At 41.1% G+C, this 13,333-nt stretch overlaps 1 protein-coding gene across 3 annotated transcripts in view; it reads right to left on the bottom strand.

Moving 5' to 3' along the window:
- exoc2 (exocyst complex component 2) overlaps positions 1–13,124 on the bottom strand; it is a 115,591-nt gene extending 102,467 nt beyond the window's left edge. The window contains exon 1 of one of the 3 annotated variants that reach the window (XM_031903541.1): positions 13,016–13,124. The gene's annotated coding sequence lies outside the window, so the exon portion shown is untranslated. Of the gene's footprint in view, positions 1–12,975 lie in introns of all 3 variants that reach the window. The other 2 variants (XM_031903543.1, XM_031903542.1) reach the window with 2 other exon arrangements.
- Positions 13,125–13,333: the final 209 nt, after the last annotated feature.

The following is a 13,333-nucleotide window of genomic DNA, read 5'->3' as shown; positions in this document are numbered from 1 at the left end:
CAAAGATATGGTGACAATTGGTAAAATGACTTAACAAATCTTAGAGAAAATGAAATGTAAAGTTATGAAAAATTAATTTAACACCACAGCAGATGTGGGCAAGTTACTCCATGATGCAATACCTCTTTCAGCGCTTTAATAATATGATTTTCAGCACCTAATGAATACATTGTGATTGAAAGCTAATGAAAGCCACTACCAATCCTAATGCAAACACATCAAAACTCGTCTTGTTCAATTATAAAGCAAAGTTGTCTCAATGCTTTAGTTTATAAAGAACAAAAAAGGGTTGCCCTGCACTTATTCAGCTTTGAAGCACACCCCTGAATGGGTTAATATTTTCAATATCACTACTTTTTGCATCATTCCCTCTGGAATTTCACTGCCCAAAGCCTTCTTTAACACATCACATCAACAGCATCAAGCGTATTCCTAAAATCTGTGCCAGAAAATACTGGGAAAAGAACAAGCTAAACAATGGTGAAATTCCAGCCGATATTAGAGCAGGCACAAGTTTATTTTAATAACAATAAAAAGTCGACTTGTCAGTTAATGAAAAAAAATGATGCTAAAAAAGAAATCTTTCAAACACTAGAAACCACTTGCAATAAATGATATTTTAGGTGAAAAGCCTTATCTTTTTTGCAACAATAACTTTCACTATATTATACAAATATGGGTACATTATATATATCCCGTATATACTCGAGTATAAGCTGATCCGAGTATAAGCCGAGGTACCTAATTTTACCTAAGAAAACTGGAAAAACTTATTGACTCGAGTATAAGCCTAGGGTGGGAAATGCAGCAGCTATTGTTACGTTTCAATAATCAAAATAAATACCAATACAATTACATTAAATGAGGCATCAGTGGGGTATATGTTTTTAAATATTTATTTCAAAGAAAAACAGTAAATTAGCTCTGTAAGTGGAGAAGAGGGTCAACAAAAACAATATGGTATCAACAATGATACCTTAAGAGTACTACCCCCTTAGCTCAATCAGCAACCCAGCTAAAACACAAAGAGTTAAACATAAGAGCAATACATCATAGTGCATGTAGATGTATAAAACTTGAATTCCAAATAGATGGTGCAAGTAAATTAAAATGCAGTCCATTGTGGTGCATACAGATAAAAGCACATCCGGAGGGGTAAGAAGCTTTCGCGGACCTCTGCCCAAGTTTCCCAAATGAGGTCTGATCTACAACCTGTCGCATCATACTTTATCTCAAGCAAACACCTCTCTTCTGAGTAAGGGCTCTGGCACACGGGGGAGATTAGTCGCCCGCGAACAGGGAGTTTTATCACGGGCGACTAATCTCCCCCGTGTGCCAGAGCCCTAAAGGTACTTCTTTTGTTCCAACTGTGCCGTTGGGAAGTTGACTGTTTTAAGATGGGTAGAAAATTGAAGCTGTTAGAACAGTTTGGGGAGAATGAACAAAAGGAGCCCCAGTCTAGATGGAAACTTAAAAGTACCCTGGATCCGGCTTCAAATAATGTAAATATTAAAGTGTTCTTACAGACTGTATCCCATGAAGTAAATGCACTCCCACCTAGTGAACTAGTACATCCTAATCTAACAACAGAGAAGAGACAGGCCTTAAAGACTTTAAACGCTGACAATACTATCATAATCAGGCCTGCTGATAAAGGACTACCGGGGGGGAGGTATTGAGACAGTTGGATCATATATCTGTGTATTCAAAACTAAATTTTAATCCAGTACTTAGATTTAAAAATGAAATTGAGGTTGTTTTGAGTGAAGCCTTGCAAAAGAAATAGATAACAGAAACTGAAAAACAATTTCTTACACAAGATTTTTTTGCCCTTTTTCAGTAAAGTCATAAAACCATTAACTTTAGGAAAGCTTTCCAAATTAGTACTCTGGCGAAGAAAGTCTTCTTTACCTATGTTGGATTTGTCAGAATGGGTACTTTCCAAAACGATATGGCTTTTAGGGGTAACCCTACATTTCTGCAGCTTCTACCCCTCATAAAACTGCCATGTGTTTATGAATTAGGCAAATGTAAACCATGAAATTAGTGTTCCCAAGGTAGTGCTGGGCGGTATATCGGTTTTTAAAAAAAAAACGGTATGAGTTTTAAACATACCGCTATACCGGTATGCGCGCCTCCTGCTGTTTTTCTCCTATTACTTCCGGGTTGCGCCCGTGCGTACGTGACGTCGGCGCGCATGTGACGTCAGCGCGCACGCGCCGTCGCTAGGATGCATCGCTGGAGCTGGAGGAACCACAAGTTGGGTAAGTTCTGCTGGGGGGTTGTGGCTGGGGTTGGGGTTGTGGTTGGGGGGCTGGGGGGGTTGTGGCTGGGGTTGGGGGGGCTGGGGGGGTTGTGGCTGGGGGGGCTGGGGTTGGGGGGGGGCTGGGGTTGTTGGGGGGGGGCTGGGGTTGGGGTTGGGGGGGTGGGGGGCCACCAATATTTATTATTTATTTTTTTATTTATATACCGTCAAATACCGTGATACCGATATAATTTTGAAAAATACTGTGATATAAATTTTTGGTCATACCGCCCAGCTCTATCACAAGGTATATTTTGGGGTTTCTAAGCGCCATGTGCTTTGATAAACCTATATACAGTGGGTATCAAACTCTTCAGTAAACCTCCGGGAATCATATTTAGGGTGTTTAATCTTGGTACCTAATGACCTGTAGAAAATAAGATGCTGTAATATGGAAGTTTTGAGGTGATTTTTGGAAATGTCATAAAAATCGTCAAACTTAGGAAAGCTTTGCAGCTTGGTGTTTTGGAGTAAAAAGAAATGGGTACCCATTTTAGATTCAGGGGAATGTGTACTTTCCAAAAATATATAGCTTCCTGTGGTGAGCGTACTTTTTTGCAGCGTTATCCCACATAAAGCATGTAAATGTGTTGATTTTGCAGGAGCTGAAATGAAAGAAATGACAGTACATATGGGGGTATAATCACATTGGGGCCCCTACATACCTATACATATTAAGCATCAAACTGTTCAGTGGACCCCTGCTATTCAAATGCGGGGAGTTTTACCTAGGTACCTAATGCTGCGTGGGAGATAAGATGCTGCAAACTGGAAGCTTTGACAGGATTTTTGGAAATGTTATCAAAATTGCCAAATTTAGGAAAGCTTTGCGGCTAGGTAATTTGGAGTAGAAAGACAAAAGTACCCGTTTTAGATTCGGGGGAATGTGTACTTTCCAAAAATATATGACTTTCTGGGGTGAGTGTACTTTTTACTAGCTTTATCTCACACAAAATGATGTAAATGTGTTGATTTTGCAGAAGCGGAAATAACAGAAATGATAGATCATATGGGGGTATGTTCACATTGGGACCCCTATATGCCACATATTTAGGTAAATCTATACATATTGGGCATCAAATTGTTCAGTGGACCCCTGGCGTTCAAATTTATGGTGTTTTATCTTGGTACCTAATGCTATGTGGTAGACAAGATACTGTAAAGTGGAATCTTTGAGGGGATTTTTGGAAATGTCATCAAAATTGCCAACTTTAGAAAAGCTTTGCGGCTTGGTACTTTGGAGTAGAAAGACATGGGTACTCATTTTAGATTCGGGGGAATGTGTACTTTCCAAAAATATATGACTTTCTGGGATGAGTGTACTTTATACTAGCTTTATTCCACATATAATGATGTAAATGAGTTGATTCTGCAGGAGCTGAAATGACAGTACACATGGGGGTATGTTCAAATTGGGGCCCCTACATGCCACATACTTAGGTAAACCTATACATATTGGGCATCAAACTGTTCAGTGGACCCCTGGCGTTCAAATTCAGGGAGTTTTCAGGTTGGTACCTAATGATATGTGGGAGATAAGATGCTGCAAACTGGAAGCTTTGAGAGGATTTTTGGAAATGTTTTCAAAATTGCCAACTTTAGGAAAGCTTTGCAGCTTGGCATTTTGGAGTAGAAAGACATGGGTACCTATTTTGAATTCAGGGGAATATGTACTTTCCACAAATATATGGCTTTCTGGGGTGAGCGTACTTTTTGTAGCTTTATTCTAGATAAAATGACGTACATTGTGTTGATTTTGCAGAAGCTGAAATTACAGAAATTACAGTACATATGGTGGTATGTTCACATCGGGGCCCCTACATGTCACATACTTAGGTAAACCTATACATATTGGGCATCAAACTGTTCAGTGGACCCCTGGCATTCACATTTAGGGTGTTTTATTTGGTTACTTTATGACCTGTAGGAGATAAGATACTATAGACTGGAAGCTTTGAAGTGATTTTTAAAAAATTTCACAAATTTTGAAAAACCAATAATTTTAGGAAAGCATTGCGACTTGGTAGTTTGGAGTAGACAGACAGTTCTACCTTTTATGGATTCCTCAGAATCTGTTCTTTTCAAAAAAATGTATAATTTTCTGGGATAAACCTTCTGTTAGTGGAATTTTTGGCCTTGAAATCTTAAGTATGCAGCTTTCTGAAGCAATGCTTTTGGAAATTTGGTAGTGTACTGCTGGTAGTTTTTGACCTATACAAGTGAGAAATCTCCATAAAACTATACATATTTGGTATTGGCACGTTCAGGAGACATGGGACTTTCCAAATCAGTTGTTATTTCATGCATAAACTAATTTTTGTTTCTGGTGCATGTGTTTATATTATGGAAAATGATTTTTTTTATCATTTTTTAGACATTTAGAAGCCTATATCTTGTTACAGAATTGGAATTACACAAAAAATTATTTTTTTTAAAAGCTTAGGTTGTCCTGAAAAAAAAAAAATATTGTTTTCCTGGGTAAACTAAAAGTCCCCCCGAGGAAAGGCCCCTAAAGTGAAACAGTTTTGCTTCACCCTATTGGATTATACTTGGATTACCATCTACAAAGTACTGTGCAGTCACTCCCTTTTTACCTTAGGGATACACAGGACCTACTAAATATTTTATCGAATTTGGTACTCCCAGATGAGCCCACAATTTTGGCTAGCATCGATGTGTGCAGCTTGTATACCATAATACCCCATTGTGAAGGTATTGAGGCAGTGAGTTGGGCATTACAAAATTCTGAGGTATATAGGGGCCCACCCATTGACTTTTTGTGCCAATTATTGGAACTCACATTGAAGTGCAATTATTTTCGGTTTGAAAAACAATTCTATTTACAGAAGGAAGGCACGTCAATGGGGGCATCAATGGCTCCTTTGTATGCCAATTGTTACATGGCCCATTACAAACAGAAACACATTATCCCCAAATACAAAGACTCACTGTTTTTATACCTTCTCTACATCGATGATGTACTGATTGGTTGGAGAGGTAATGAAACAGGGTTGCTTAATATGGTGGATGATCTTAACGGTTTGGATAGCCCAGTGAAATTCACGATTTCCAACAACGAGCGATGTATCCAGTTTTTGGATGTTGAAATTTTAAAAAAAAAAGTAATTCTCTGGGATTTAAACTGTTTAGAAAATCCACAGACAGAAATACACTGTTATACTCTACTAGTTTTCATCCTCCTAGCTCTAAAAAAGCGGTAGCCTTTTCACAATTTATACGCACAATACGCAACAATTCTGATAAAGAGATTTGTGAAGTTCAACTACAGGAGACTTTTAATCGTTTTAGGCAGAGGGGTTACCAGCAGTCAACATTAAATAGAGCCCGCAAGCACAGTAAACAAAAATCAAGTCTCAGTTGTAAAGAGGTTACTGACAAACAAAATAGGTTTATTATTACATCTAAATACACAACCGGTTCAGCTTCTGTTTACTCTATTGTCGAGAAACATTGTCCCGTAATACAAAGTGACAAGAAGCTGTCTAAAGTTGCAACTCAAAAGCCTAAGTAAGGATACAAATGGTGGCCTAATTTAAAAGATCTTTTAATGAAAACAGACCCCATTAAATGTTATGACTCTAGTTTTTGTCTGTTAAATAAATTGAAAAAGGGTTGCTATAAATGTGCAGGGTGCACAACATGTAGATACATGGCACCAGGTAAATCACTTAAACATCCCCACTCAAAAGAAATTAACATAAGGCACCGTATTTCCTGTACATCAACCCATGTGATTTATATAATTACTTGTCCCTGTGGCTTAACGTATGTGGGCAAAACACTTTACGTGAGCAAATGGGAATTCACAGGTCTACTATTAAGAAAGCCTTTGAAACCGGCTAATCTGATTTACCCCTACCTAAGCATTTTTTAACGATGGGGGACAGGTTACCAGCTTTTAAGTTCATGGGAATAGATTTGATCCCAGAGCCCAACAGGGGGGGTGATTGGGATCGTATGCTGCTTCAGAAGCAGATGTTTTGGATCAAAACTCTGGATACTCTTTCCCCCCGGGGTCTTAATGAGTATTGTTCCTTTGCCTCTTATTTAGATACCAGGTAATATTTGGGTTTTACCTAGTACGTTTCAATTTCCGGTTCTATTATTCCAAGTGCCATTTTACTCTAGGTATTTTTAAGTAATATTTTTGCAATGCTTTTACTATTATGTGTTAACATTGTGTATTTGTATTTGGTATTTAAGTCCTTTCATCTGTATGCACCACAACGGACTGCATTTTAATTTACCTTGCACCATCTATTTGGAATTCAAGTTTTATACATCTACATGCACTATGATGTATTGCACTTTATCTTATGTTGCACTTTATAGAATTTTATGCATTATGCACTTTGTTTTACAGATTACCTGGAATTGTGATTGGAACTGACATCTTTTTTAAGGGTTAACACAGCCACTCCAGAGAGGGGTGTGGTTTGGTGGTGGTTAATTGGTGGGTGAGTCTTTTTAAACACCGTTTGTTTGCTCATTTTGTATCTTGATAAAGGTCCCGGGTGAGGACCGAAACGTTGAACTAAATAAAATAAGTATCTCTTTTTGATTAAATTTTCCTGGTGTGCATCAGCACAGCCCACAGGAATTATCCTTTGTAAGATTATGCTACATAATCCAAAAGTTTTAATTTGTGACAATTTAAGAGCTTAAAATTTAGGACTGTCCTCTCCACATCCCCTCCAACAAGCCTGCTCAAGTTTCATTACCCATTTTGCACTGTCTCCAGACAAGTAACCAACTCCTCTGCTATCACCTTTACACTCATCCACAACTCCCAGCACCTTCACTATTATGCATTACTCTCTGCACTATCCCATTCTTTGATTTTCACACACACATTTTCCTGGCTTCTCTGCCTCTTCCCAGTATATTCAACCAGCTTCTCTTTCACAACTCACAGACCATGAACTGTAATTTCCAGGACTATTATTACATACATTTGCACAAGTATCACTGCTTGCACCTTCCTTTACTAGATGCACCTGTTTTTACAGTACAGGCTTTATTCTGATGTTTGTGTATTGGACAGCATTATATCCACTTTCCTTACACTGAAGGTGCATATGCTGCTACCCATTAAAGGAGAATGCAAGTCAAAATTTAAAAAGCATACTGCCCAATAGTCCTCCTATTGTTTAGTAAAAACGCCACACTTTTGGCTCACCTAATCAAATATTTACTCAGTCACACTTACTTCACATTTTCTGTTTTCTTGAAAAGGCAGCCATCTTTAAAAAGGTATTCTCCCTTCTTTTCCCTCCTTGCTTCATACTGCACATGTGTTTCATTCCCTTCCCCTCTATGGCAGATCCGCTTCTGATTGGCTGGTGGGCATGTGTAGCTCAGAACAGGAGAAAGGATCAAGTTACACACATGTGCAGTGCTACTGAAGGCTGCCGCTGGCAGCCTGCAGGAAGGGGAGAGAGATTTCAGCGATATCACTGTAGTCTTCACACTGCTGTAGGCTGCCAGCACCATATCTCAGAGAAGCAAGCAGGGATCTGGGAATTTAGATATGCAGTAAGTACTTAAAAAGAATGCCTTTAGACTTCCTTTTAATTTATATTAACCTTTCCTTGTTCTTTAAACGCGCAACTTTTTCCCTATGTTAGTTTTACTGACAGGCACAAGGGAGAGGGCTAGTTCTCCTCTGCCCCTGACTTTTTGTACTCACTGATAGACTGTCTTCCTCCTCTGCTCTCCCCTTGTAATAGTTAGCTGTCCTTCCTTCCTTTCTGTAATACTGTTAGGCCTGTTCCTCTCACCACTATTATGCATTTACCTTTCAATAACTCACAACTAGTTCTAACTGGGCCACTCATGGATCAGCAATTGGGTGATTTTGACCATGTTATTTCTTCCACCATAGGACACAGAGATGATGCCTGATGGAGGAACGGTAATAACCCTTTAATTATTTATGTCAGTGACGTATGCATCATCAGGAACATAGACATCCTATGTCTGTATCCTTATCTCAATAAGTTATAAACGGCATGTTCTGGTCAAGTGGCGAGAGCCATTAAAAGGTTAGAATTTACAAATTGGTCAATTCTAAAAAAGGAAAATTATGGAAAAGGCATTCCCATAGAGTTATTTTTAAGCAAGCAGTTCTAATTTTAAAAATATTTATTTTCCTCTGTAACAAAACAGTACAATGAACTGGATTATAACTGATATATGAATCCGTATCGGTGGCAAAACAATCTTGTTGGGTTTATTTAATGTTTTAATGAGCAGATTTATTGTATGGTGATCCAAATTATGAAAAGATCCTTTATCTGGAAAAACCTAGGTCCCAAGCATTCCAGATAACAAATCCTCTACCTGTATTAGGAATAAAAGGAAATATAGATTTATAGTGAATAAAGTATTCCCTATTGTAAAATATAAGGATATTATAAGGCACCAAGGAGTTTCATTACCATATAAAGAGCCTGAAGCCTGAGTGCTATTATTTAGGTTATATAACTCCAAGGCAACGTCTAATATCCTCATATTTTTCAACAGGGGTACAATATTTATTATAATACACAAGTTTCAGCAAGTAATGTGAAAGAAATTACATAACAAAGCCCCGATTATAACCGAGTACATTACTAATCAACAATTATAAGGATATAACTTGTATATATACAATTGTGTGTGTGTATGTACAGTGGTGTGAAAAACTATTTGCCCCCTTCCTGATTTCTTATTCTTTTGCATGTTTGTCACACCTTAATGTTTCTGCTCATCAAAAACCGTTAACTATTAGTCAAAGATAACATAATTGAACACAAAATGCAGTTTTTAAATGAAGGTTTACGTTATTAAGGGATAAAAAAAACTCCAAATCTACATGGCCCTGTGTGAAAAAGTGATGTTAAAAAATAACTTAACTGTGGTTTATCAATTTCAATTTTCAATTTCAATATCAATTTCTGTAGTCACCCCCAGGCCTGATTACTGCCACACCTGTTTCAATCAAGAAATCACTTAAATAGGAGCTACCTGACACAGAGAAGTAGACCAAAAGCACCTCAAAAGCTAGACATCATGCCAAGATCCAAAGAAATTCAGGAACAAATGAGATCAAAAGTAATTGAGATCTATCAGTCTGGTAAAGGTTATAAAGCCATTTCTAAAGCTTTGGGACTCCAGCGAACCACAGTGAGAGCCATTATCCACAAATGGCAAAAACATGAAACAGTGGTGAACCTTCCCAGGAGTGGCCGGCCGACCAAAATTACCCCAAGAGCGCAGAGACAACTCATCCGAGAGGCCACAAAAGACCCCAGGACAACATCTAAAGAACTGCAGGCCTCACTTGACTCAATTAAGGTCAGTGTTCACGACTCCACCATAAGAAAGAGACTGGGCAAAAACGGCCTGCATGGCAGATTTCCAAGGCGCAAACCACTTTTAAGCAAAAAGAACAATATGGCTCGTCTCAATTTTGCTAAAAAACATCTCAATGATTGCCAAGACTTTTGAGAAAATACCTTGTGGACCGACGAGACAAAAGTTGAACTTTTTGGAAGGTGCGTGCCCTGTTACATCTGGCGTAAAAGTAACACAGCATTTCAGAAAAAGAACATCATACCAACAGTAAAATATGGTGGTGGTAGTGTGATGGTCTGGGGTTGTTTTGCTGCTTCAGGACCTGGAAGGCTTGCTGTGATAAATGGAACCATGAATTCTACTGTCTACCAAAAAATCCTGAAGGAGAATGTCCGGCCATCTGTTCGTCAACTCAAGCTGAAGCGATCTTGGGTGCTGCAGCAGGACAATGACCCAAAACACACCAGCAAATCCACCTCTGAATGGCTGAAGAAAAACAAAATGAAGACTTTGGAGTGGCCTAGTCAAAGTCCTGACCTGAATCCTATTGAGATGTTGTGGCATGACCTTAAAAAGGCGGTTCATGCTAGAAAACCCTCAAATAAAGCTGAATTACAACAATTCTGCAAAGATGAATGGGCCAAAATTCCTCCAGAGCGCTGTAAAAGACTCGTTGCAAGTTATCGCAAACGCTTGATTGCAGTTATTGCTGCTAAGGGTGGCCCAACCAGTTATTAGGTTCAGGGGGCAATTACTTTTTCACACAGGGCCATGTAGGTTTGGATTTTTTTTCTCCCTAAATAATAAAAACCCTCATTTAAAAACTGCATTTTGTGTTCACTTGTGTTATCTTTGACTAATAGTTAAATGTGTTTGATGATCAGAAACATTTTGTGTGACAAACCTGCAAAAGAATAAGAAATCAGGAAGGGGGCAAATAGTTTTTCACACCACTGTATATATATATATATATATATATATATATTTATTACACACACACACAAACTATTTAAGGGGGTACTATCACTATAAAAGCTGGAAAGCTGCAGAAGATGAAGGCAAATTATTAAAAAAAACAAAAAACTAACAAATAATTTAGATCAATTGCAAAGTTGCAAGGAATAGGGCATTCTATACCATATTAAAAGCTAACTTAAAGGTGAACGACCCCTTTAAAATATTCCCCTTACCATCACAGCCACCTAGTTAAAGCTTCTGCACCATACACTTGTATATTACTTTGTAAGAGATACACTCAAAACACACAAACTGCTGTGTACAGTGAAGTCTGTATGTTATATGCTACACCCACACAGCTAACAGTTTGGCCAATCAATCACTGACTGCACTAAAAATTAAAGAAGGAAAGGTAAAAACTAAGTAAGCATTATCATAAAGGTCTATGTAAATACAGCCATAAGCACTTACAGAAACGCTACACTGAGTTCTCTTTCAAAAGAAACACAGGATTTCTAGTCTTTGTTTTCCTGTGCCAGAGACACGCAGCTCTCTCCTCTCTCCTGCTCCCGCCTCCCTCAAGAATGCTAAGAACTCCCTCCCCCCCATAGGAATGTGGATCTGAGCCAATCAGCAGGAAGCTTCCTCATAGGTCTTACACACTAAGCATGTACACCAATCTTGGTGCAGGAGCAAGGCATTATGGGAAGTTAGCAAGCGCACAAAGACTGAAGAGGAGACACTCGCTCGCAGCTACCCCGGGCTGGTGCACTTTTCTTCTCACAGGAGCACCAGCCTGGGGTAAAAGGTAAGCGATTAAAGTCACTGGGGGTGCCTAACATTTTGGCACCCCCCAGTGAGTTAGCCTTTCCTTCTCCTTTAAATTAAGACATCTATACCTGTCATGAACTAAGTCCAAAATCTCAGCTGTCAATTATATTTGCCTCAGGCATACAGGTGGGACAGGCAGTCACTTTATATTCTGCATTTCCTAGATGTCACTGCACTCCTCTCATTCCCCCTACCTCCCCCATGGTCCATAACTGTATGCTGTGCATATGCAGGGCCCTCCCCCCTAGAACATTGGTAGTGAGGGGTTACGTTTTGCATTGGTAGCCAGGGGTTACGTTTTGCATTGGTAGCCAGGGCAGGGACCCCCTAAAACATTGCTGGTCCTCCCCCAGCGTCCCCATACTATGGGCCACTGCCCACTGCAGCATCCTCCCCAACATCATCCTTCAGCTCCCCCCAGCGTCCTCCCCAACATCCTTCAGCTCCCCCCAGCGTCCTCCCCAACATCCTCCAGCTCCTCTCAGCATCCTCCCCAACATCTTCCAGCTCACCCCAGCGTACTCCCCAACATCAATCAACTCCTCCCAGCATACTCCCCAACATCAATCAACTCCTCCCAGCATACTCCCCAACATCAATCAGCTCCCCCCAGCATACTCCCCAACATCAATCAGCTCCCCCCAGCATACTCCCCAACATCAATCAGCTCCCCCCAGCATACTCCCCAACATCAATCAGCTCCCCCCAGCATACTCCCCAACATCAATCAGCTCCCCCCAGCATACTCCCCAACATCAATCAGCTCCCCCCAGCATACTCCCCAACATCAATCAGCTCCCCCCAGCATACTCCCCAACATCAATCAGCTCCCCCCAGCATACTCCCCAACATCTTCCAGCTCACCCCAGCGTACTCCCCAACATCAATCAACTCCTCCCAGCATACTCCCCAACATCAATCAGCTCCCCCAGCATACTCCCCAACATCAATCAGCTCCCCCCAGCATACTCCCCAACATCAATCAGCTCCCCCCAGCATACTCCCCAACATCAATCAGCTCCCCCCAGCATACTCCCCAACATCAATCAGCTCCCCCCAGCATACTCCCCAACATCAATCAGCTCCCCCAGCGTACTCCCCAACATCAATCAGCTCCCCCCAGCGTACTCCCCAACATCTTCCAGCTCCCCCCAGCATACTCCCCAACATCAATCAGCTCCCCCCAGCATACTCCCCAACATCAATCAGCTCCCCCCAGCATACTCCCCAACATCAATCAGCTCCCCCCAGCATACTCCCCAACATCAATCAGCTCCTCCCAGCGTACTCCCCAACATCTTCCAGCTCACCCCAGCATACTCCCCAACATCTTCCAGCTCCCCCCAGCATACTCCCCAACATCAATCAGCTCCCCCCAGCATACTCCCCAACATCAATCAGCTCCCCCAGCATACTCCCCAACATCAATCAGCTCCCCCCAGCATACTCCCCAACAACTTCCAGCTCACCCCTGCGTACTCCCCAACATCCTTCAGCTCCCCCCAGCGTCCTCCCCAACATACTCCAACTCCCCCGCAATGTTCTCCCCCACCGCTCGCCTACTTCTTCCGGCTGCGTCCGCCTGTTTTCCCCCGGCTGCCTCCCCCGTCTCTTCTTACGTTCCCCGGCTCGCCGCTGCAGCTACTCTATGATAAGGTTGCGCCCCGTGCGTGCTGACGTCACGCGTACGCACGGGGCGCAACCAATCAAATTACCCGCTGACCACCAATGCACTAAGGCCTGGAACTCTTTAAAGGGGGCCCGTGCTTATAACTGTATCGCGGCCGGGCCCGGGACAACTGTGCCCCCCTGATGGCGGCCCTGCATACAACTTTTACATTGTTACTGTGTACTCAGCTGTAGCCCCTAATTCCTATGGTT

Source organism: Xenopus tropicalis, chromosome 6 (assembly GCF_000004195.4).
Source record: "Xenopus tropicalis strain Nigerian chromosome 6, UCB_Xtro_10.0, whole genome shotgun sequence".
NCBI classification, from domain to species: domain Eukaryota; kingdom Metazoa; phylum Chordata; class Amphibia; order Anura; family Pipidae; genus Xenopus; species Xenopus tropicalis.
This window is presented reverse-complemented; position numbering and strand designations above follow the sequence as displayed.